This window comes from Aquarana catesbeiana, linkage group LG13 (genome assembly GCF_042186555.1).
Source record: "Aquarana catesbeiana isolate 2022-GZ linkage group LG13, ASM4218655v1, whole genome shotgun sequence".
Lineage (NCBI taxonomy): Eukaryota > Metazoa > Chordata > Amphibia > Anura > Ranidae > Aquarana > Aquarana catesbeiana.
This window is the reverse complement of record NC_133336.1, coordinates 235,465,322-235,490,258: the sequence shown is the minus strand read 5'-3', so window position 1 is coordinate 235,490,258 and position 24,937 is coordinate 235,465,322. Positions and strand designations below refer to the sequence as shown.

The window sequence follows — 24,937 nt, the reverse complement described above, 5'->3', positions numbered from 1 at the left end:
CCAACAGTTTGTGCAGCACTTTACACAACATAAATATATAAAAATAATAATGTGTGACTGGGGGGGGGACATTAGAGTGTAAGCTCCTCTGGCGAATGGATTCGTTTTTTTTGTACAGCGCCGTGGTATATGTCAGAGCTATATAAATATATAATAATAATAGTGTGTGACTGTGGTGGTGACATTAGAGTGTAAGCTCTTCTGGTACAGACATTGATATGACTGGCTCAGTGTTCTCTGTACAACACTATGGCATATGTCAGAGCTATATAAATCTACAATAATAATAATAGTGTGTCTGTGGGGGGGGGACATTAGAGTGTAAGCTCCTCTGGCGAATGGATTAGTTTTTTCTGTACAACACTGCGGTATATGTCAGAGCTATATAAACGTATAATAATAATAGTGTGTGACTGTGGTGGGGACATTAGAGTGTAAGCTCCTCTGGCGAATGGATTAACGTTCTCTGTACAGCACCATGGTATATGTCAGAGTTACAGTATATTATTATTATTATATAGCGCCAACAGCTTGTGCAGCACTTTACACTACATAAATATATAATAATAATAGTGTGCGACTGTGGGGGGACATTAGAGTGTAAGCTCTTCTGGCAAATGGCGCAGTGTTCTCTGTACAGCGCTGCGGTATATGTCAGAGCTATATTAATGTATAATAATAATAGTGTGTGACTGTGGGGGGACATTAGAGTGTAAGCTCTTCTGGCAAATGGCGCAGTGTTCTCTGTACAGCGCTGCGGTATATGTCAGAGCTATATTAATGTATAATAATAGTGTGTGACTGTGGGGGGGACATTAGAGTGTAAGCTCTTCTGGCAAATGGATTTGTTTTCTCTGTACAGCACTGCGGTATATGTCAGAGCTATATAAATGTATAATAATAATAGTGTGTGATTGTGGGGAGGACATTAGAGTGTAAGCTCTTCTGGCAAATGGATTTGTTTTCTCTGTACAGCACTGCGGTATATGTCAGAGCTATATAAATGTATAATAATAATAATAGTGTGTGATTGTGGGGAGGACATTAGAGTGTAAGCTCTTCTGACTAATAGCTCAGTGTTCTCTGTACAGCACTGCGGTATACGTCAGAGCTATAAATATTTTTTCCCGTCAGCAAACTGCTTCCCCGCAGTGAAGGGGTTAATCCTCTCCCAGCCCGTCCCATTCTTTCAAAGATTTTTAAATGCAGCCAATCGTCAGTAGGGGGCGGTCTCTCTAGCAGAGGGAGGGGTGGGCGGGGCCTCCTGTGCTATTGAGTGAAAGTGGAAGGGTTGTCAGTGGCGGAGCCGGGTAGTTCCCAGTGATGGATGAATGGCTTTGTATGAGGCTCTCCAGCTCTCTGTGTGAGATGAATGCAGGCGGTAAAGCTGTTCTAGAACGTTGTCCCCCCCTCCCCCCACCCTCCCAGGAGCTCCCCTTTAACCCCTTCCTCCGCCTCCATCCATCCATCCTGACACATTTGTTTCCAATCTGCAGGTTTTATAAATACAGCCATGTAGTGACATCACAGCGTTAGAGTCCCTTTAATTTTTAACCCTTGTCGTCATTGCAGAGTAATCAGCAGTGAAAATTCTGATTTTATGTTTTGTTTTTTTTTAACTTATTATCGAACGAGATCAACCATCGCACTCTGACCGATTTATATGCATTAAAATTGCAATGAAATAAAATACAGATTTTTTTTTTTGCAGGCAGTTTTGCTTAAAGGTTAAAGAGAATGCAGCAGGAGGAGTGAGACTCCATGAAGGCAGGAGCCACCAGGAGGAGCTGGGGCGCACAAAGGCGGCGGGAATGGGAGCGTTCAATGCCATCTGACTCCGCCTTCTATGAAAATATCAGATGTGGGTGGAGTGACTCTTTTCCTTCCACGATGCATGCAGTGGGAGGCGTGGCCACATCCTAAAGGTGGGCGGGGTAGAGCCAGACATTCTCGCCACTGTGAGTCCTCCAGATTGATTAGAATCTACATCTTAACTAAGGACCCGCCCACAGCCGCCGGGCTCCACATGGGTGACAACGCAGGAGTGCAATTGGGAGACTAGACAGAGCGTTGTCACCCCGTAACAGGAAGTGCCTGATCAAGGACTTATATGCTGCATATAGTAAATTAGCATGCATTGCATCACTGGTGACAGGGTGACAACACAGGAGCACATTCAGGAGACAGGGAAAGAGCGTTGTCACCTCATAACAGGAAGTGCCCAAAGACCTATATATAATAGATGAAGGACATATATATATATATATATATATATATATATATATATATATATATATATATATATGGACTTATAGAGTATATAGTAAATTGACATGTGTCATGTCACTGGTGACAGGGTGACAACATAGGAGTGCAATTGGGAGACAGGGACAGAGCGTTGTCACCCTTTGAACAGGAAGCGACTGAACAAGGACCTTTATACTGTATACACTGAATATACACACATTGTGTAAGACAGGGTGACAACCCAGGAGCACATTGGGGTGTCAGGGACAGAGCGTTGTCACCCTATAACTGGAAGGACTTATATATAGCAAATTGACATGTGTTGTGTCACTGGTGACAGGGTGACAACCAGCGGCAGCCCATTGTACAGGGTGCAGGGGGAACCCCCCCAATCCATGTGTCCGGCCCCCTAATCTACACGCGGGGCGCCGGACGCATAGATCCCAATGGGTTTTTTTTTTTTCAAAGCATGTGATTAGAGCCTGAGGCTCTAATTGGCTTAAAAAAAAGGGCGGGCTCGGGGCGCAGAGCTCTGCGCCCCAATCCCACCCAGATGTGTGACAATAGCGAATTAATATTTGCTATTGTCTTCCTGCTTCTCCTCCAGGCCAATCAGGAACCCGTCCCCCGATTGGCCGAGAGGAGAAGCGATCCTATTGGCCGCCGAGGAAGAGGAGGGAGACGTAAGGCGAAGCACCAGGAGGAGACGTCGCCGGGCCACCCAGAGAAAGTGCTGCCGCGATCTACATGGGGTAAGTGCGGGGCTGGTGACCGACTGGGGGGGGGGCCCAAAAAGAAAAAATATACCACCTGCCGCCACTGGTGACAACGTAGGAGCGCAATTGGGATACAGTGACGGAGTGTTGTCACTCCATAGAAAGGAAGTGCCTGAATAAGGATCTATAAATAATGAATTAACAAACAGTTGTGTTGTGTATGATAGGGTGACAACACAGGAGCACATTTGGGAAGCACGGAAGGAGCGTTGTCACCCATTACACAGGAAGTGCCTGAACAAGGACCTGTATATAGTGACATCACTGTACAGGACGCAGGGTCACCCATTGATAAGGGAAAGCACATGTCCAATCATCAACTAAGAGTGGGGAAAGCTGGCCATACACATACAATCTGATTGTACAATCTCCTTTTTTTTTAGGGTTACCAACACTAAACAGCCAATTCAGTTAGTGACCAATCAGGCCGGCCCTTGCACTACATAGTCATTGGCAGATCTAAAAGCGATTGTACAATCAGATTGGATGGCGTGTGACCAGCTTTGGACAAGTCTAAAATAAATGATTGTACCATGGTAATCTTAAAGGAGATTGTACAATCAGATTGCAATGTGAATGGGCAGCAATAGCAGATCGTCTTCTCGGGTGTAATACCACCCCGGGCAGATTTCCTTCCCACCTGACACACCTCAGCCGTACACCAGCCAAAGCAATCCGTGTAACCGATACCTGCCGATACAGGACAAAGAACGACCGGCATGACCAACAAAAGCAGGCGCATACTCGCGACAATCTGATTGGACAATATCTGCACAATCTCCTTTGATCCGGCCATACATGCGACAATCTGATTGGACAATATCTTCACAATCTCCTTTAATTCGGCCATACACGCAACAATGTGATTGGACGATATATTTGCAATCTCCTTCAATCCAGCCATACATCCGACAATCTGATTGAACGATATCCATACAACCTCCCTTAAGCCAGCCATACACACGACAATCTGATTGGACACTATCTTCACAATCTCCTTCAATCCAGCCATACATGCGTCAATCTGATTGGACAATATCTACTTAATCTTCTTTAATCCGGCCATACACGCAACTAAGTGATTGGACGATATTTATGCAATCTCCTTCAATCCAGCCATACATGCGACAATCTGATTGGACGATATCCATACAATCTCCCTTAAGCCAGCCATACACACGACAATCTGATTAGACAATATCTATACAGTATCCTTTAATCCGGCCATACACGCGACAATCTGATTGGACGATATCTATGCAGTCTCCTTCAATCCAGCCATATACGCGGCAATCTGATTGGACAATATCTGTGCAATATCCTTTAAGCTCACCACACATGTTACAATCTACAATCCTCATCATCACGTTGGTATTTTTAAATAAATACTTTCTATTTTTATGACACACCTTATTATAGAGCAGATGATGTCATCACTGGGTCTCTGTGCTTCTCTATGCAATGCAGGCAGATCATGGCTGGTGGGAGGGGCCAGCAGGGGGCCTGTACATAGCTTTCTGCAAGCAGTGCAAGCAGTGGGAGGAGTTATGCAAATATCAAAACAGCCTTGATGGGTGGGGTACATGTGGGTGTAGAGGTGCTCTCAGTATGGAAGGTTGTCACACTTCAATAAGAATGTTTATTGAAATTCACAGGTGATGAGTGGAGCAACGTGTTTCAGGGGACATGCCTCCCCCTTCATCAGAACTGTGATGGTGGGTGTGGTCAGGACTGTGATGTGGGTGTGGTCAGGACTGTGATGGTGGGTGTGGTCAGGACTATGATGGTGGGTGTAGTCAGGACTGACCTGGAAACGGAGGTCGTCACATGTGATGTTATGATTAGGAATGTTTATTAAAATTCACAAGTGATGAGTGGAGCAACGCGTTTCATAAGAAGCACCTCCCCCTTTTCCTGCCTCTGTATTCTTCCCAAGCGCTCTCATTCCTGAAGCACGCAGTGGGAGGGGTTATGCAAATATCACAATGCCTTGATGGGTGGGTGTCAATTTGGAGGAGTGGGCGTTTCTAAGCAGACTGTATTTACATAGGTAACGCCCACATGTGATGCTGAGCTTCTATGATTGAAAGTAATCCAATGAATGAAAGGGGCGGGTCAGGCTAGGGAGGAAAGTGCTAGGTGATGCTCCCGGGAAATGGGGCGGGGCTCTGTGTGACTTGCTGCAGCTTCTATTGCACATTATGAGAAGCTCACAGTGTGCGGTGAAATCAGAGAAAGGCATTTCAGTCCAGGAGAGGAGCCGGTACAAGTGTGTAAGACTGAAGGGGAGGCCGGATAGAAAACTGACTGAATTGAAAATGTGCAGACAGCATCCCAGCTGACACTGATCCTTTTTTTTTTTTCTTTTGCAGACAGCAGGGAGCAGACTTGGTAAAATCTGTCACAATGATGGGCGATCAGGTAAACAAATACTTGTAATATTTTTAATGACGTGGCATGTGGGGGCGGGGCTAATCACATAGCTCTGACAAAGTCCATTAAACTTTATACACAAGGCGGCGTCTTCGCTGTCATCCCCTATAGAGAGGATTTATGAAGGCTGAAGCCTTAGTAGGGATTTTCTTTTCCTTTTATCTCCATTGTGAAATCGGGATTACCTGGAAGATCCAATGAAAAGTCAGAGTCATCTTCTAATGAAACAAACAGCCAATGAAAATGATCAGAAACTCCCCACATCTAAAAGGGGAGCTGTGCAATCTGCTGATCAGTTGCTTGATTTGTCATCAGCTAAAGTCTGTAGCACCGTGGTAGAATGCACATCTAAAGGGATGCCGGGGATATGTTCTATCATAAAATGCTTGAGCACAAAGTGGCAGAGAAAGCTGCCCGTCTTCGAATCAATGTAGGTGGGAGGGGGCTGGTGTAAAGGAAAGGATGACATCCAAAATAGTATTTCTTAAATAAATGCATGTACAAAGCTGTAAAACAGCCTACGCGTTTCGGGGCTGGTGGTCTCTAAACATTACAGCACTCTCAGATCTTCTTACAGAGCACGATGTCAAAAGAACACATCCCTGGCATCCCTTTAGACAAGTATGCTTTTCCATGCTGGCCACTGTATGTGGCTGACTTTAGCTGTGCAATATGCTGACCAGTTGCTTGATTTGTCATCAAGCAATTGATCAGCAGGTTGCACAGCTAAAGACTGTAGCACCTTGGTGGAATGAACATCTAAAAGGATGCCGGGGATAGGTTCTATCATATAATGCTTGAGAACAAAATGGCAGAGAAAGCTACTGGTCTTTGCTTTGATGTATGTTGGAAGGGCTGGCGATCTCCTGTAAACATGACAGCACTCTCAGATCTTCTTTAAAGAGTATTAGGTGAAAGAAAACATCCCTGGCATCTCTTTAGACAAGTATGCTCTTCCATGCTGGCCACTGTATGTAGCTGACTTTAGCTGTGCAATCTGATCAGTTGCTTGATTTGTCATCAAGCAATTGATCAGCAGGTTGCACAGCTAAAGACTGTAGCACCGTGGTGGAATGCACATCTAAAAGGATGCCGGGGATAGGTTCTATCATATAATGCTTGAGAACAAAATGGCAGAGAAAGCTACTGGTCTTTGCTTTGACGTATGTTGGAAGGGCTGGCAATCTCCTTTAAAACATGACAGCACTCTCAGATCTTCTTTAAAGAGTATTAGGTGAAAGAACACACCCCTGGCATCCCTTTAGACAAGCATGTTTTTCCCTACTGGCTGCTGTGTGCGGCTGACTTTAGCTGTGCAATCTGCTGATCAGTTGCTTGATGAGAAATCAAGCCAATGATCAGCAGATTGCACAGCATCCCTTTAGATGTGCATACCTCTCCCTGCCAGCCACTGTGTGTGGTGGACTTTAGCTGTGCTACCTGCTGATCAGTTACTTGATGGCAAAGCAAGCCAATGATCAGCAGTTTGCACAGTATCCCTTTAGAGATGAACATACCCCCCCACTGGCCACTGTGTGCTCCAGACTTTGCCTGTGCGATCTGTTAATCAGCGGCTCGATCTGTAACCAAGCAACTGATCAGATCACACAGCTAAAGTCTGCAGCACCCAGGGGCCAGCAGGGAGAGGTATGCACATCTAAAGGGATGCTGTGCACTCATCTGATCAGTTACTCGACTTGTCATGAGGCAATTGATCAACAGCTAAAGTCTGCAGCACCAAGGGAGAATGCACATCTAAAGGGATCAGGGGATGTGTTCTTTCATATAATGCTCAGGGTGCAGAATGATAAAGTCTGTAGCACCCAGTGGCCAGCAGGGAGAAAAATTCACATCTAAAGGGACGCTGTGCACTCATCTAATCAGTTGCTCGGCTTGTCATCAAGCAATTGATCAACAGCTAAAGTCTGCAGCACCAGGGGAGAATGCACGTCTAAAGAGATCCGGAGATGTGTTCTTTTATATAAGGCTTGGTAAAAAAAATGGCAGAGAAAGCTCCTGTTTCTTGCGTAGCTGTAGGTGGGAGGGGCTGGTTTCCTTAAAACATTCTTCAAAGAGCATTATGTGAAAGAGCACATCCCCGACATCCCTTTAGACATGCATGCTCCTCCCTGCTGGTCACTGTGGACTTGCAATCTGATGAATCACTCCACTTATCATCAAGCAATTGATCAGCAGGTTGCACAGCTAAAGTCTGCAGCACCCAGGGAGTATGCACATCTAAAGGGATCCAGGATTTGTTCTTTTAACATAAGGCTCGGGAACAAAATGGCAAAGAAAGCTAATAGCTGAGAGAAGCCGGGCAACAATCTCGCTGTGCCCAAGACCCAGACTCCAGTGCATTGTGGGGGATTTAAAGAGAAAACAAAAGCAAGAGCAGACTTTCCACTGCTGGCTACTCGGCTACTCGGCAGTGCAGAATGACTATGAAGGGATTTCCACAGCACCTGCTCAGCAACATCGTCCTCCCGCCTCACCTGTGACAGGTCACCTTTAAAGGGTTAATGCTATAAAAAAAACTGGAAAAGTGAGAAGGGGGGGGGGGGCATTGACCTGAAGGGCTGGGGTGTAAGGTAACCTGGCTCCTCCCCCAGCCTGTCACAGGAGGAATGAGCGGCCACTGATGATCTCCTTCTGAAAATTCCTGTTTCCTGGCTCTCATGGAACGCGCATGCAGCCAGTCCGCTCCTCATCTGATCCCGGTCAGGGACTGCTTGAAGCTCTTAGATCCAGAAACAGCCAGGGAAAGGGGGATTTCCCATTAGGAGGCATGGCAACCAATCAGCTCTCTCCGAGTTCCTTTCAAGTGTCCCCACTGGGGAGATTTCTCTTCACTTCCTGTCCTGGAGCTACAACAGGAAATTAAATGAAAACAGAGCAAAGTTCTGCAGATCTCTAGAGACGGAAGCTGACAAAAAGAGCAATGTCCATAGAGAGGGGGGATGAGACAGAGCAATGTTCTGCAGATCTCTGTAGATGGAAACTGTGCAGAGGGCACAGTGCAGAGCGGACAGCGCAAAACGCAGAGCACAGAGCTGACAGCGCAGAGCGCACAGTGCAGAGCACACAGTGTAAAGCAGACAGTGCAGAGCGGACAGTGCACAGCAGACAGCGCAAAACACAGAGCTGACAGCGCAGAGCACACAGAGCAGACAGTGGACAGCGCAAAATGCACAGCACAGAGCACACAGTGCAGAGTGGACAGTGCAGAGCGGACAGCGCAGAGCATAGAGTGCAATGCAGAAAGCGCAGAGCACACAGTGCAGAGCGGACAGGACAGAGCGCACAGTGCAGAGCGTACAGCGCAGAGCATAGAGTGCAATGCAGAAATCGCAGAGCGGACAGGACAGAGCTCACAGTGCAAAGCACACAGTGCCGACCGGACAGCACAGGGCGCACAGTGCAGAGCGGACAGCGTAGAGCATAGAGTGCAATGCAGAAAGCGCAGAGCACACAGCGCAGAGGGGACAGGACAGAGCTCACAGTGGAGAGCGGACAGGACAGAGCTCACAGTGCAGAGTGGACAGCGCAGAGCATAGAGTGCAATGCAGAAAGCGCAGAGCACACAGTGCAGAGCGGACAGGACAGAGCGCACAGTGCAGAGCGGACAGGACAGAGCGCACAGTGCAGAGCGGACAGGACAGAGCTCACAGTGCAGAGCGGACAGCGCAGAGCATAGAGTGCAATGCAGAAAGCGCAGAGCACACAGCGCAGAGCGGACAGGACAGAGCTCACAGTGCAGAGCGGACAGTGCAGAGCATAGAGTGCAATGCAGAAAGCGCAGGGCACACAGCGCAGAGCAGACAGGACAGAGCTCACAGTGCAGAGCGGACAGCGCAGAGCATAGAGTGCAATGCAGAAAGCGCAGAGCACACAGCGCAGAGCGGACAGGACAGAGCTCACAGTGCAAAGCGCACAGTGCAGAGCGGACAGCGTAGAGCATAGAGTGCAATGCAGAAAGCACAGAGCACACAGTGCAAAACGCACATCGCAGAGTGGATAGCGCAGAGCACACAGTGCAGAGCGGACAGCTCAGAGCATAGAGCACAATGCAGAAAGCGCAGAGCTCACAGTGCAGAGTGCACAACGCAGAGTGAACAGTGCAGAGCAGACAGCGCAAAACACACAGCACAGAGAGGACACAGCGCAATGAGTGCAGATCGGACAGCGCAAAATGCACAGTGCAGAGCACACAGTGCGGCGCGGACAGTGCAGAAAACACGGATCGCACAGTGCAGAGTGGACAGCACAGAGTACACAGCGCAATGCAGAAAGAGCAGAGCACACAGTGCAAAGCAGACAGTGCAGAGCAGACAGCGCAGAGTGCGCAGAGCAGACAGTGCAGAGCGGACAGCGCAAAGCACACATTGCAGAACGGTCAGCGCAGAGCACACAGTGCAGAATAGACAGTGCACAGTGCAGAGCGGACAGTGCAGAGCGGACAGTGCAGAATAGACAGCGCACAGTGCAGAGCAGACAGTGCAGAGCAGACAGCGCAAAATGCACAGCGCAGAGCGGACAGCTCAGAGCAACCAGTGTAGAGTGAACAGCGCACAGCGCAGTGCACACAGCGGATAGCGCATAGTGCAGTGCAGAGCAGACAGCGCAAAATGCACAGTGCAGACCACACAGTGCAGAGCGGACAGCGCAATGCAGAAAGCGCGAATCGCACAGTGCAGAGCACACCAGAGCGGACAGCACAGAGCACACAGCGCAGAGCAGACAGTGCAAAGTGCACAGGGCAGAATGGACATTGCAGAGTAGACAGTGCAAAGCGGACAGCGCAGAGCACACAGGGCACAGACCACACAGTGCAGAGTAGACAGCACAAAATGCACAGCGCAGAGCGGACAGTGCAGAGCACACAGTGCAGAGAGGACAGTGCAGAGCACACAGCGCAGAGCAGACAGTGCTAAGTGCACAGTGCAGAATGGACAATGCAGAGTAGAGCAGACAGCGCAGAGCACGCAGAGCGGACAGTGCAGAGCACACAGCGCAGAGCAGACAGCACAAAATGCACAGTGGATAACGCAGAGCACACAGTGCAGAGCAAAGAGCGCAATGCAGAAAGCGCAGATCGCACAGTGCAGAGCACACAGAGCGGACAGCACAGAGCTGGAATTGTGACGTGTGAAGATCGTTCCCTCCATACACTGCATACAACATCTGATTGTCGGTGATAATAATCCCCATACAGGACAGGCTCACTGTGATGTCAGCGTCTAACAATATGCAGGTAGTTAGATAGAGCTCCACCTCATTTCCTGGGTGGAGGACACCCAGCATCATCTAGCTCTTTCCTCTCCAGCCTGAATGTCCCTGGCCCCGCCCCTTTCTTTCATTAGATTTCAGTTTTTTCAATCATGGTGGCTCAGTGTCACATGTGGGTGTTACCTATGCAAATACAGCCTCCTCCAGACTGACACCTTCCCATCAAGGCCATTTGATATTTGCATAGCTCCTCCCACTGCGTGCATCAGGACCGCCTGGAATGTATTCACCTTTAGGATGATCGGGGGGGGCGTGGTCACCGTGTGTACGATTCCTTAAGTGGCCCAAATAATAATATTAGAGGAAAGCTGTTCACTATAGGCACACATGAGAATCAAACACAGGCTCAGCCAGCAGCAGCGGTAGGGATTCTTTATGGTAAGAGCAATAACAATGTGTAATAATTATAATAAGGTCCTGTTAGATGTCAGAGAATCATTTCCTGGATCCGGGAATTTCTCTGTGGACTTCTCCCGGACGGAGTGTGACCTCATATTAAATATTGTGAAACAAGAAATACTACGTAATAATAAATATATAATAATAATAAAATTGTATTGTATTTAGTAAATATTATATGATGTGTGAGCTGTCATCAGGTCACATTATAGGTTAGTCCAAGAACCGTACTTTTTCATACAAGACGCCCTTCTGTCCACTTTTATTCCCATGGGGCCAAGGTCCAAGATCAGGTGAACACCGAGTATGAAAACCGAGAGGAAACCTTACTGCAAAGTTTTTCACAAGAGCATGGATTCTTTACTGCAAGAGCAGTAAAAATGTGTGATAAGGTCCCATCAGGCATAAGAGATCCGTTTTTTTGGATCAGGGTATATCTGTAGGTCTGTAGACTTCCTAAATAATAAATAATAGTAGATCCTGAAATAATGTCCATCACTATTAATACAGAAAGCAAAAGGGGGTTTAGGGACTTTAAATGATCTAATAATAATAATAATAATAATAATGATAAAGAATAATGATAAAATAAAAATCTTATAAAATAAATAATAATAGTAATAATAACAACAACAATAATATTATAATAAATAAAATAATAATAAAAATCCTATTTAATAACAATAAATAAAAACATAATGATAAAATAAAAATCCTATTTAATAAAAATAAATAAAATAATAATAATAAATTCTATTGAATAACAAATATAATAATAAAATCCTATAAAATAATACATATAAAAATCCTAAAAATAATAAATAAAAAATAAGAAATCTTATTTAATAAAATAATAATAAATAAAAAATTAAAAGAAATCTTATTTAATAAAAATAAATAATAATAATAATATTATAATTACATAATAATAATAAAAATCGTATTTAATAAGAATAAATAATGATAAAATAAAAATCGTATTTAATAAAAATAAATAATAATAAATACTATTTAATAATAAATATAATAATAATAAAATCCTATTTATTAATAATAAATAAAAAATAATGATAAAATACAAATCCTATTTAATAAAAATAAATAAAATAATAATAATAAATTCTATTTAATAACAAATATAATAATAAAGTCCTATTTATTAATACATATAAAAATCCTATTTAATAATGTTATATTATTTACTAAATAGTATTTAATTTGTAAACCGTCTCCACGCCACGTTATAGGTTGAAGCGTACTTTTTCGTACAATCGTCTACAGGACGCCCTTCGATCCGATTTTATTCCCACCGGGCCATCAAACCGCTTGCGTCTTGGCGATAATATCCCAAATAAGATCAGGCGAAAGCCCTAAAGGTCTGCTGTGGGTTTGAAAGAGCGACACATTAGAAGGAAATGGGATAGAGGAGCCCAGTGTAGACAATGGTGAGGGAGGAGGAGGAGGGATGGCGAAGAGTGAAGGGGGGGGGGAGGAGGAGGAGGAGGGGGGCTGGGCTGTCCTTGGAAGAGCTATAGAGGTGTTCAAACTGCATTGTAAGAGCCAGGAGACAGAGAGCACACATCCAGACCAGGAACACCCGGCCAAGCCTCAGACCTGGGAATTTATGAATGTTTTTGATTTGCCTTTTTTGAATGTTTTTGATTTTTCTTTTTTTTTTCCCATCTGGCCTGTGGGATTCTGTCCCCTCTCCGCCCAGCCAGGACTGGAAACTGCCTCCCCCCCCCCCCCTCCTCTGCAAAATGTGGATTTTTTAATGCAATGCTGGGAAACAAAAGCTTCCTGATACAAAAGGGAGTCCCTACCCTCCTCCTGCCTTCCTAAAAAAAACAGCCCCACATCTGATTTCCTCCCCCACCAGGAAGGGATCCAGGGATCTGGGATCTGCTCACTGGGACTTTGCTGAGCGGCTGGCGAGGTAAGCTCCATCAAATCTGCTATTTCATGTTTCTGGCACTTGTTGGGGGGTCTGGAAATCAGAAAAAGGGGGGTGGGTTGGGGGAGGGGTTCTGGAGTGATACATTGTAACACTGAGCTAGTACATTGTAACACTGAGCTAGTACATTGTAAAGCTGAGCTGATACATTGTAACTGATCTGACTCATCTGGGGGAAGATCTGTCCAGCCCCCAGCGGTCAGGAGTGGTGATCTGGTGAGATCTTGGAAGATCTGCTCAATCCAGGCATGGCTGTAGTTCCTTAGCACACATGGCCGATCGGCGCTACAAACTGGGGGGTTGTGACTGTGCCAGAATGACCCACTGTGATTTATTTATTTTTTTAGATTTTTTAGATCCCCCTTTTAATTTAGGGGGTCTACTGTCCCGTGCAAACGCATCTCTGATCTGTTAACCCGAGAGCCGACTATACACTATAAGATTTTGATTGACCAATTAAGCCTCTTTTATTGTGCAAAAAAGGGGTCCATCTGTCTAGATCCTTCTAAATTATTGGATTGGCCAACTGTTGTCGCTTTCACCAATTTTTGTACAGAAGAGCCTAAACTGACTATATGCGCTAAGATTTCGATCGACCAGCTAAGTCGCTTTTTGCCACCAATGGTGTGATTTGAGGTCCCTGCTAGATTCGTGTATATTATTTGATTAGTCAACTGTACAGGATAAGGTTTTGATTGAACATTTAGGCCACCACCTGTGTAATAAATGGGCCATCTGTCTAGATTTACCTAAATTTTTTTTTTTTCGATTGGCCAACTGATGTCACATTTGACAGTTTTTGTAAAAACGATTCCAAGAGCCTAAGCCGACCATACGAGTTAAGATATCAATCGACCACTTAGACCACTTCTTACTGCCAGTTGCGTAATAAAAGGGCCGTCGGTCTAGATTTACCTAAATTTTTGTTGGTTGGCCAACCAATTTTTGTATGAAAGGCTTCCGGAGTCAAAGTCAACCCTACAAACATATCGATCGACCAACAAGGCCACTTTTTACCATCACCTGAGTGACTCCGAGAACCTAAGCCAACCGTAAGATATCAACCAACTAGGCCGTTTTTTACTGCCAACTGCGCAATCAAGGGGGCCATCTGTCAAGCTTTACCAAAATTTTTTTGCTTTGCCATCCAATTTCATGTGTTTTTTTTTTTCCCAATTGGCCAACCAATGTCGCATGTGCCAATTTTTGTATGACTGACTCCGAGAGCCTAACGTGACGGTAAGATGTTGATTGATCAACTAGGCCACTTTTTACCACCAACTGCCAAATAAAGCAGCCATCTGTCAAGATTTACCTAAATTTTTTGATTGGCCAACCAATGTCCCTTTTGGCAATTTTTTTGTATGAGTGGCTCCGAGAACCTAAGCCAAACGTAAGATGTTGATTGATCACCTAGGCAGCATTTTACCAAATTATTTGTTCAGCCAACGGCCGTCACATTGGCCAGTTTTTGTAAAATTGCCATCCCACTAGATTCCTCTAAAGTATAAATGGCCTATAGCCATCACATTCACCAGTGTTTGTACAAATCGACAATTTTTGGTACCAAATGACCACCAAGAACCTAAGCCGACGATACATAAGATATTGACTGACCAACTAGGCTGCTTTTTATCACCAACTGTGTAACAAAAGGGCCATCTGTCTAAATTTACCAAAATTTTTTTGATTGGCCAATTTTTTCGTATGCGTGACTCCAAGAACCTAAGCTAACCATAAGATGTTGATCGACCAACTAGGCTGCTTTTTTACCAGCAACTAAAAGGGGCCACCCTACTAGAGTCATCTAAATTCTTCGTTCAGCCAACGGCCATCACAAATTTTGTACAAATCGCCAATTTTTGGTACAAATGACCCCGCTAGCTTAAGCTGAACCTACGCACTCAGATTTTGATGGACCAATTAAGCTGCGATTTGTCGGCTACCGCGTAGTAAAAGGGATGTCCTGTTAGTTTCATCCAGATTATTGGATTGGCCAACCGACATCACATTTGCCAATTTTTGTACAAGTTGCCAACTAATTAATTTTTTTTACAAAATGACCCCAAGGACCTAAACCAACCCTACACGCCAAGGTTTTAAGCTACCAATTAGGTTGCTGTTAACCAATAACTTCGAGGGCAGCCCTGTCAGATGAATGAAAATAATTTCATTGGTCAACTGCCGTCACATTCGGCAATTTTTTTTGTACAAATGACTCCGAGAGCCTAAGCTGACCCTACGCACTTTGATCGACCAATTAAGCCTCTCTTTAGTGGCGACCGCATAATAAAAGGGCTGCCCAGTAAGATTCATCTAAATGATTGGATTGGCCCACCAACAGCACATTGACCAATATATATATATATATTTATTTTTTTTTTTGTACAAATGACCCCGAAAAACCTAAGCTTACCCTACACGCTTAGATTTTGGCCGACCAACTAGACCAGTGATGGAGAACCTTGGCACCCCAGATGTTTTGAAACTACATTTCCCATGAAGCTCAGCTACACTGTAGAGTGCAGGAGCATCATGGGAAATGTAGTTTCCAAAACATCTGGGGTGCCATGATTCACCATCACTGAACTAGGCTGATGTTAACTAGCAACTATATGGGCCACCTTGTGAGAGTCATCAAACTTATTTGGCCAACTACTTTTTTGTACAGATGACCCTGAGAGCCTAAGCCAGTGATGGCGAGCCTTGGCACCCCAGATGTTTTGGAACTCGCTGTAGGATTTTGATTGGCCCCTTGTAGAAAAATTGGCGACGGTGACATTGATCGTCCAATCCAATCACAGGACAGCTTTTTATTACACGGTTGCTAGTAAAGAGCGGCTTAATTGGTCGATTAAAAATCTGAATGCGTAGGGTCAGCTTAGGCCAGTGATGCCTTGGCACCCCAGATGTTTTGGAACTACATTTCCCATGATGCTCCTGCACTCTGCAGTGTAGTTGAGCATCATGGGAAACGTAGTTCCAAAACATCTGGGGTGCCAAGGTTCGCCATCATTGGCTTAGGCTCTCAGGGTCATCTGTACAAAAATTGGTGAACGGCAGTTGGCTAATTTCTGTACAGATGACCCTGAGAACCTAAGCCAGTGATGGCCAACCTTGGCACCCCAGATGTTTTGGAACTACATTTCCCATGATGCTCAACTACACTGCAGAGTGCAGGAGCATCATGGGAAATGTAGTTCCAAAACATCTGGGGTGCCAAGGCTCGCCGTCACTGGCCTAAGCTGACCCTACGCATTCAGATTTTTGATCGACCAATTAAGCTGCTCTTTACTAGCAACCGTGTAATAAAGGGCCGTCCTGTGATTGGACGATCGATGTCACCGTCACCAATTTTTCTACAAGGGGCCAATCAAAATCCTACAGTGAGCAGAAACGTGATGTTTATACACCATGTATGTATCTGTAATAGATGTATTATACAGGCCTGGTTTGTAATACTTATTTTGTACTGCGCCACAGGGGTTGACGGCGTTATATAAATTATTAGTTTATTTTTCATTATTAGTAATATTGGAAACCCTGATCTGCAAATGGAAGGAGGGGACCAGATAAGATTCATGGCTATGCTCACAAGGAAACAACAGATGCCTTTTAATCCATCTCCCCCCCCCCCCCCCCCCCGGAGGCCTTGTGAATCCGCGGCCTTTCCTGAGCCGCTGGTCGGACGGGGGAGTTGGATTCCTGGGCCGCGGCTGAGGGAAAAGGCACCGTCTCCAGTCAGATTTGCAGTCAATCCCTAATCCCCCTCCATCAAATGATCGTTTGTTTTGGGTTGCTAGACGCCGTGGAGTGCGGATTGTTTGCTCGGGGTGATTTTTCTTTTTAGAAAATTCCCGACCTTCTTGTCGTGTTTATTTCAGCCGAGTGGCCTGCGATGATAAATGGGTGTTTGGGAGAGCCTGGGAAATGGAAAATGAAGTTTTAATTATTAGCTTTTCGGGCGCTGGCGAGATATCGATGCGTCCGCTGCGATCTGTATCAACCGCCAGATAAAAACGTCTGGAATCCACTAACGTAAAAATTATACATGAGAAAGATACAAAATATTTGTTTTTAAAAACAGACCACTCGTTATAGAACTGCTACAAAATCCATCTTTGCGGGGGGGAATGTTGTTGTGGTCAACGGATGCCATGCCGGATTTGGTGATTTGGTTCTTCCCCCTTTTTTTATTTAAAAAAAAAAAAAAAAAAAAAAAACAACATTTTTATTAAAAATGTATTAATTATTTTTTTTTTTTTTTTTTTAATATAAGTTTTGAAGACAAGGGGGAAAAAAAAAATACAACACGTGGGTTGGGGTGTGGTGGTCTATTAAAAAAAAAAAAAAACACCACATCCCAACCCACATGTGTTGTATTTTTTTTTTTTTCCCCCTGTCTTCAAACGTGTGTATATATATATATATATTATGGAGGTGTGCATAGACGCGTCGTCTTAAATACCTGACGTAGATGGGAGCATAAACTGTATGTTCACCTCCTGGCCAGTAATAATGGTACTGGTGTTGTGTGTGGTGGTTTTGGTTTTTGTTTTAGTGTGTTGTGTGTCCTCCTTCTTCCCCCCCTTCTCTTTTTTTTTTTTTTTTTTTTTTTTTTTTTTTTGAGAAGAAAGGTGACAACTTTAGCCAACCATACATGTGAGCAGTACTGGAACAGGTTCATCCAGCGCCCGGGGCAAGGATGCAGAACTGCACCTACTGCTAATGCATGTCATAGAAAGGAGGTAATTCCCTGCGTTCGTTCCCTGCTGCGCCCAGGGCACCTTTCCCTCCTGCCCACCCCTTGTCCCGGCCCTGCATGTGACAACATGATTGTACAATCTCCTGCTTTTTTTTAGATTTCCCAACAATTATGTAGAGTAAATTTGGCCATACACCTGAGCAAACTTGGGCCGGTTCATTCGAAAAATCAGTCATTGGGTTGCCCGTAGGCGCTCTTGCACCTGACATCCTTCAATTGGAAAATCAAGGAAGCTGGGCGGAAAATTTCTGGCCAAATAGTACATGCGAACTATCACTGTTTAGGTATTCTGACAGTCGGCTGGCTGTTTTGGAATACAACAGCCACAGCTGGCGATTCGTCCATCGGCAACGTTTAGCGTGGATGGAGGAATCTGTTGGGTGTTTGGCCAGCTTAAGAACCTACATTGTTGGGTTCAGGTTAGATGGATTATTTAGGTAAGCCCATTTGGTAAGTCTGAAGGAGAGATTGTACAATTGGATTCTTGTATGTATGGCAACCTTTAGTTACACCCCCCCCCCAAAAAAAAGATGGGGCCCTGTGCAATAAAGCTTAGGGCCAAGTTACCTGCATTATGTTACAGCAGCCCATTCAAAATGAATGGACTGCCAATGCACCCTACAATGCATGATGTTGGGGTGCATTAGGGTGCCATAAACGTTAAGGGCATTACCACAATACGGAAATATAAATGGGTTCCTAATGGAACCTGAGGGTCCTATGCACCCAACCCCACCCTCACACCGATTAGCCAATCCTATCTTTTCCTATAGACACGTCTCTTGCGAGGAGGGGTGCCTGCTGAGCCAATGATTTAATTTGTGTTTAGTGGATGCACAACAGTCAGCAAGTCTTGCTATGGCCCCAGCAGGCTTGCTTGACTTGCTATTGCCAATGTAATAATTATTATTATTATTTATTATATAAAAACCTAATTTTTCATATTATTATGACCATTATATTAAAAAAAAAAAATCTATATATAATATTAAGATTGTTTTGTTAAGATTAAGATTATATATATCTTAACAAAACAATCTTAATATTATATATAGATATTTTTTTTTAATATAATGGTCATAATAATATGAAAAATTATATATATATATATATATATATATATATATATTTTATTTTATTTTTTAAATATAATAATGGTGGCATTGGCAAGCCAGCTGGGGCCATAGAAAGATTCGCCGACCGTTGCCCATCCACTAAAGACAATTGTTTAAATAAAATATATACCGGTATATATTTATACATAATTTTTATTTTTTTTATTTTCCCACCTGAAATGAAAATTTTCTGTTCTAAAATTTTTCCAGCATGCAGATTTTGTAGTGGTTTAGTTGGATTGTGAAAAATCAGCGTCATGCGTACAAATGCAGGGAACAGGCCCCTCCTACTGGCCTGATGCTGCAGAAATGTCCCAGGCTGGAATGTATAACAGCAGTGTGGAAATTCAACTTATTGTGAGGTAATACACACTAGACTGTTAGGCTTTAACCATTGCAAAAATAAGGCCTAGGCGAATGTTGGTATGCAATTAAAAACTGTGTGTGATACCTGTAGCCAATATTCAAATTCTCAAGCTGAGTGGCCACCATGAGTAATACCGAACCCTCTGATGTCAGACAAATTCTTTTGTGAATTTTGTTATCCATTTACGGACGAGTAGGTCCAACCTTGGAAGGTGGTCAAGAAGTATCAAAAATATTGTTGGTTATTCTTTTGGATATGATGAATAACTGTGAACTGAACCTGTCCTGGGAGCAGATAATCTACAACCCTGGTACCCCTACCTTCCACCTTTTGGTAGTGACAGCCAGTCCTTGGACCCCAGTGGTCAGTAGTGGGGGGCATTGACTTGTAAAAGAATGGTAGTGACTTCTAGCAGTCTCCTGTAACATATTCCTAGTCTCTGGTTGAGCTCTGAAGCATATCTTGAGTCTCCAACCACCCCTATAGCCCGACTGCCGCCCCCCTGACCATCTCCTGTAACTCGACTGCCAGCTCTGGCCGTCAGGTGCTGCAGTTGAGGCTCCCCCATGTCTCTTACGTTGGCCACCACTGATCTTGACTGTTAGGCATGTTAAGAAACTTTTGGAGCTCTGGCATCACTGTTGGGTGCCAAAGTATCATAGCCATTCTGTGTCGAGCACCATAATTATGTGTGATGGAGCCCCATAGCAAAACCATGAACAGGGCCCCCTGCCTCTCTAATCTCCATCTCAAAGGTGATTCATCTACTGATACAGAATACTAATTGCTTTCATGGCGGCTCTATGGAGGTCCCCAGACAATGTACACAATCATTTTTTGTCTAGAAATGTTATTGCTATCTGCATTTAGGTCTATGGAACTGAACTCTTCTGGGCCCCATAGCAGGTGCCCGGTCTGTTATGTCTATACTTATGCTGGTCAGCATGGCAGCTTGTGGTGGTTGCCGCATAACACTCCCATTAAGTTTTACTATTTACCCTTCGCACATGTTTATGGTGTTGGTTTTTTTTTTTTTTTTTTTCCATCCATATACTATAGGGTGACGGAAAATTCCTCTTAACAGATGCTCAAAAATTCATCTTTTGGTGAATGTGCTACTATTGTACATAGACAACTGGTGGACCGTTTGGAAGTCTGAGTTTGCCGCTTAAAGCCAAAACAGTTGCAGAGGAGTTTGGGGAATAAGGGTGAGAAGTGGCTGACATTAGATCGCTCAGGAAGATCCGCTGACTGCTTGCCTCTGCCTGGATTTGGACCCTTGGGATCTCTGGCAGAGTCCATGCCCCGAAACTAATCACATGACTGCATGCTGGATTCACATTTTTATAAGGAATGAAGATGCTCTACTTTTATATTATTTGACCTTTAGCTCTATGTGGACTCCTAAGCCAATTCCAGGAGGATGGAATTTCTGAAACCGGTTGCAAGGAAGACTGATTTGAATGTATTTGGTAGTAACCAGGGGTTTACCATGACTCAAACTTCCCTCAAGATCCCAACTCGCTGGGTTCATTGGAAGCAATAACAAGCTGTGTGTGTGATACTTATAGCCAACATTCAAATTCTCAAGCTGAGTGACCACCAAGCGTAATACAGAGCCCTCTGATGTCAGACAATATTATTATTTATTTATTTTTTTTTTTTATCAAACTTTTATTTACCAAAAACAGACAAGAGTTTGTAGGTGCAACCTTGAAAAGTTGTCCAAGAAGACCATTAGTCACGTGACCTCTGCCAAAAGATCCCAAGGTACCAAGCAGAGGCAAGTAGTCGGCAGATCTTCCTGAGCGGTCTCCTGATGTCAGCCACTTTCTCATTCCCCAAACTCCTTTGCAACTCTTTTGGCTATCCAAGCTTTAGGCAGTAAGCTTAGACTTCGAAAAGTGCTTAGCCGTGAACCTATGTAACCTTTCCTTTTGAAAAGATTCCTCTTCAGTGATGGATGCTTTAGGTGGCTCTCAGAAGATGATGGATGAGTATGTGCCCATTGCTCTTGGTGGGCTGTCTATGGCCTAAGCCGGGGGTCTCCAAACTCCTTGGTACAAGGTCCAAATTGTATATCTTATAAATATTCCAATTGCTTTTATAAAGGGAACAAATCAAATTTCAATAAAGTAATACAATTTTCGTAGAGGGTTTTTGTGTGTGTGTGTGTGTGTGTGTGTGTGTGTGGTGTGTTTTATTAAAAAAAAAAGAGACTAAACTTCAGTAAAGCAAAGAAATGCCAAGTAAACCTTGAGCCAATCGGGGTCCCTCCTTAGGAGTCCCCTTTAAATCGGGGTCCCTCTTACACCAGAGGGCTGGATGAAATCTTGCAGTGGGCTGCATTTTTGCCCACAGGCCGTAGTTTGGAGACTCCTGGCCTAAGTAATAGATAATCCTACCGGTAGAATGCCTCACCTATTTTTCTTAAGAGCCGGGAGCGAATTAGAGACATGTGAGAATGACGTGTTGGCTTTCTTTTTTAACAGTATCCCCTTTCTGCTTGCTGTATGGTGTTATTTAGCTATCACATATCCTATTTTAGCCTTCGTCTATGTACAAGCTGTCAGGCAATTGTAGAAGGCTTTTTTTTTATTTTTTATTTTATTATTTTTTTCCCTCTTATGACAATGAAGATTCAAGGTGCTTGACGTAAATTTTAATCGTGGTACGGCTTGGGGAAAATAATCCATACTGCTGGATAATTTGTGAGGTTATACAAGTACAACCTTAGAAAAAACATTGTGCATACATGTATACCAGACACGTTGTCTTTTCTCTATAGCAAGCCTAGAACTACTAGTAGACATAAGGCTGTCAAGAAAATCGGGTTGATGTCTGAGGCCTGGCTGACATACTAATTCAATGGCTTCCATACTTGATTGAAGACCTTGTTGTAGAACAAGGAGGTTTGTTTTTGGTTTTGGTTTTTTTTTTTTTTTTTACCTTTTACACATCGGTATGCTATCTTGGGCCATCTTTGCTGTATCTTGCAAGTGTACAATTTTCGGGAGGGAGATGGGCGTTCGTGTTTAGAATATTCTTTGGCATGGAAATCTGTAAAACCAAGAAACTGGCCACTAGTCTCAAAAGCCTTGTTAGATCTACAGATGGCCTTAACTTCACCGATTGTTAAGCTTCGTACGCATGAGCCGAATGTCAGGAGACAATGGCCGGTTAAAAAAAAAAAAAAAGTATGACAGAAGTCGGCTATTTGACTGGCTTATGTCGGACATGCATGCTGGAAAACCAACAGCCGATCTACTCCCGATCAGCGCTCTCAGTGGTGTGGTGGGGGGGCTACAGCGGGGGGGGGGAGATCGCTGAACTAACCTCGCAATGTTAGTACAGCGGCTCCAACTGTGAGCTGTCAGTGTGGTGTGGGTTTTTTTTTTTTTTTTTTGCAACACAAAAAAACTGTTAGTGTACCAGGCTTTAGTTTGATTTATACAATATCTTCTAGATCTACTGACAACTGTCTAGGTCAGTGATGGTGAACCTTGGCACCCCAGATGTTTTGGAACTACATTTCCCATGATGCTCAACTAAATTACAAGGGTGCATGAGCAATCATGGAAAATGTAGTTCTAAAAAATCTGGGGTGCCAAGGTTCGGCATCGCTGGTCTAGGGCCTGCTGGATTGGACACAACATGAATAAACTGTTTAAAGTAAGCTATTGCAGCGGTAAAGCCAAAGCTCTCCTTTTTTAGATCCACCAACATCTACATTGTAGGCAGTCAAAGGGTCTGCCTGATTGGATTGTTTAGGTTGCTTCTCGTATTACATAGCTTTTGCTAAATTTTAGAGTTCGGTTTTATGGTCAAATTGTAAGGCTGGCCATATCCACATAGATTACAGGTACTTGTATAGTGCTGTCAATTTACATATATATTGAACAGTCACATCAGTCCCTGCCCTCAGGGAGCTTACAATCTAAGGTCCCTAACTCGCATGCATGCATGCATACACATACTTTGCCAATTAACCTACCAGCATGTCTTTTGGAGTGTGGGAGGAAACCCACGCGGGCACAGGTAGAACATGCAAACTCCAGGTCGGTAGTGCCCTGATCTAGGTTTGAACCAACAACCACAGTCCTGCTAGGTGGAAGTGCTAACCACTTAGCCACTGTGCCGCCCACACAGATTGACCGAAGCAACAAAGTCTAGCAGCTGGATGGTTGAATCTCCCACAGAGGTTATAGTATTCCAACATCCGGTGCCGGTGGCTATCAGAATACCCCGACAGTACTTGTATCTAATTGGATGCAACTGCTATTCGGCGCACCATTTTTCATCTAGTTCCAAGGATGTTGGGTGGAAGGGTCACCCACTAATCGATTTTCGGCTAGTTCATCAGGGACCAAGCGAAATTTGAACAGTGTATGACCAACCTAGTGTGTTTGTGTTAATCTTAAAGGAAATTGTACATCAGATTGTAATGTGTATGGTCAGGAGGCCTCAATTCCTGTCCTGAATTCTGCCTGGAAGTCATGTGGCCAAAAAAAATGTTTACAGTAAGACAATTGAGTACTGTTTGTGATGCTTTTATTTGCGATAACATCCACACTTTTAGGACTAGCATTTGGGGTGTAACCCCTTCAAGGTTCAAGCCGTACTAATAACACAAAGGTGTACTAATTTTTGTTTTTGTTGCAATTGCACTGATATGGCTACAGTCGCCTTCCAGGAAGGACTAGACATCTGTTTGTATGTCCTAGTCATTAAATCAATGGAACATGACCAAATCCTGGTTCTTTTGGGTACACAAACCCTTCCAGATTATTGAGGTGCATGTAAAGACTTGCAGTGAGTTGCCCATCACTTCATGTTGGACAACCATTTCTTGTCCATGCCAGTTGTGCCATCTTTGTACTTATGAAACAAGAGCATGTGAAATAATACAGCGTAATTTTTTTTTTTTTTTTTTTTCAGCATCTTGACTATTTCCCTAAACGGCTTCTACAAAGCTTATCTATGTTCTCTGAAGATGCAGCAGTGCACACGGCCTAGATACAAGGAGCTAGATTGTTTATACAGCTGTGTGTGGTCCAGTCTTGTGGTGCAATGGGGGGAGGGTGTCCTTTGATGTCCTGTCTATATATAGATACAGACCCCTCTTCCGGCTGGATGAGGCCATAATATCCCGAATACAATAACACTAATATAAGTCGACTTCTAACCATGTACATATCTGAGTAATAGCTGCTTAAATGACTCCCCTGGGAAGCATTAGAATCCTTACTGTCAGTACAATTACCGTAACTCCAAAATATTTATCCACATGGGTTACTTGGGATAGGACACGGAACACAGTGGGGTACCCTTTGCCGCACCTTAAAGGGAGACTTTTTGTGCCCATTGCAGCACCCCATTGGCAAACATTTTGTCGTACTCTGGGTGGGCAGGACTTGTATGATAACCTTTTGACCTGTTAATGCAACCTAAAATATATATATATATATATATATATATATATATATATATATATATATATATAATATATATATATATATATATATATATATATATATAATATATATATATATAAATTAAGATTGGATGGAGATTTAAAATGGGTTTCTTTCT

The 24,937-nt window shown here is 43.8% G+C and overlaps 1 protein-coding gene across 1 annotated transcript in view; it reads left to right on the top strand.

Moving 5' to 3' along the window:
• Nucleotides 1-12,667: 12,667 nt before the first annotated feature.
• Nucleotides 12,668-24,937, top strand: part of VANGL2 (VANGL planar cell polarity protein 2) — a 124,056-nt gene continuing 111,786 nt past the window's right edge. Inside the window, exon 1 of the mRNA XM_073609529.1 lies at nt 12,668-13,080. The gene's annotated coding sequence lies outside the window, so the exon portion shown is untranslated. The remainder of the gene's footprint in view (nt 13,081-24,937) is intronic.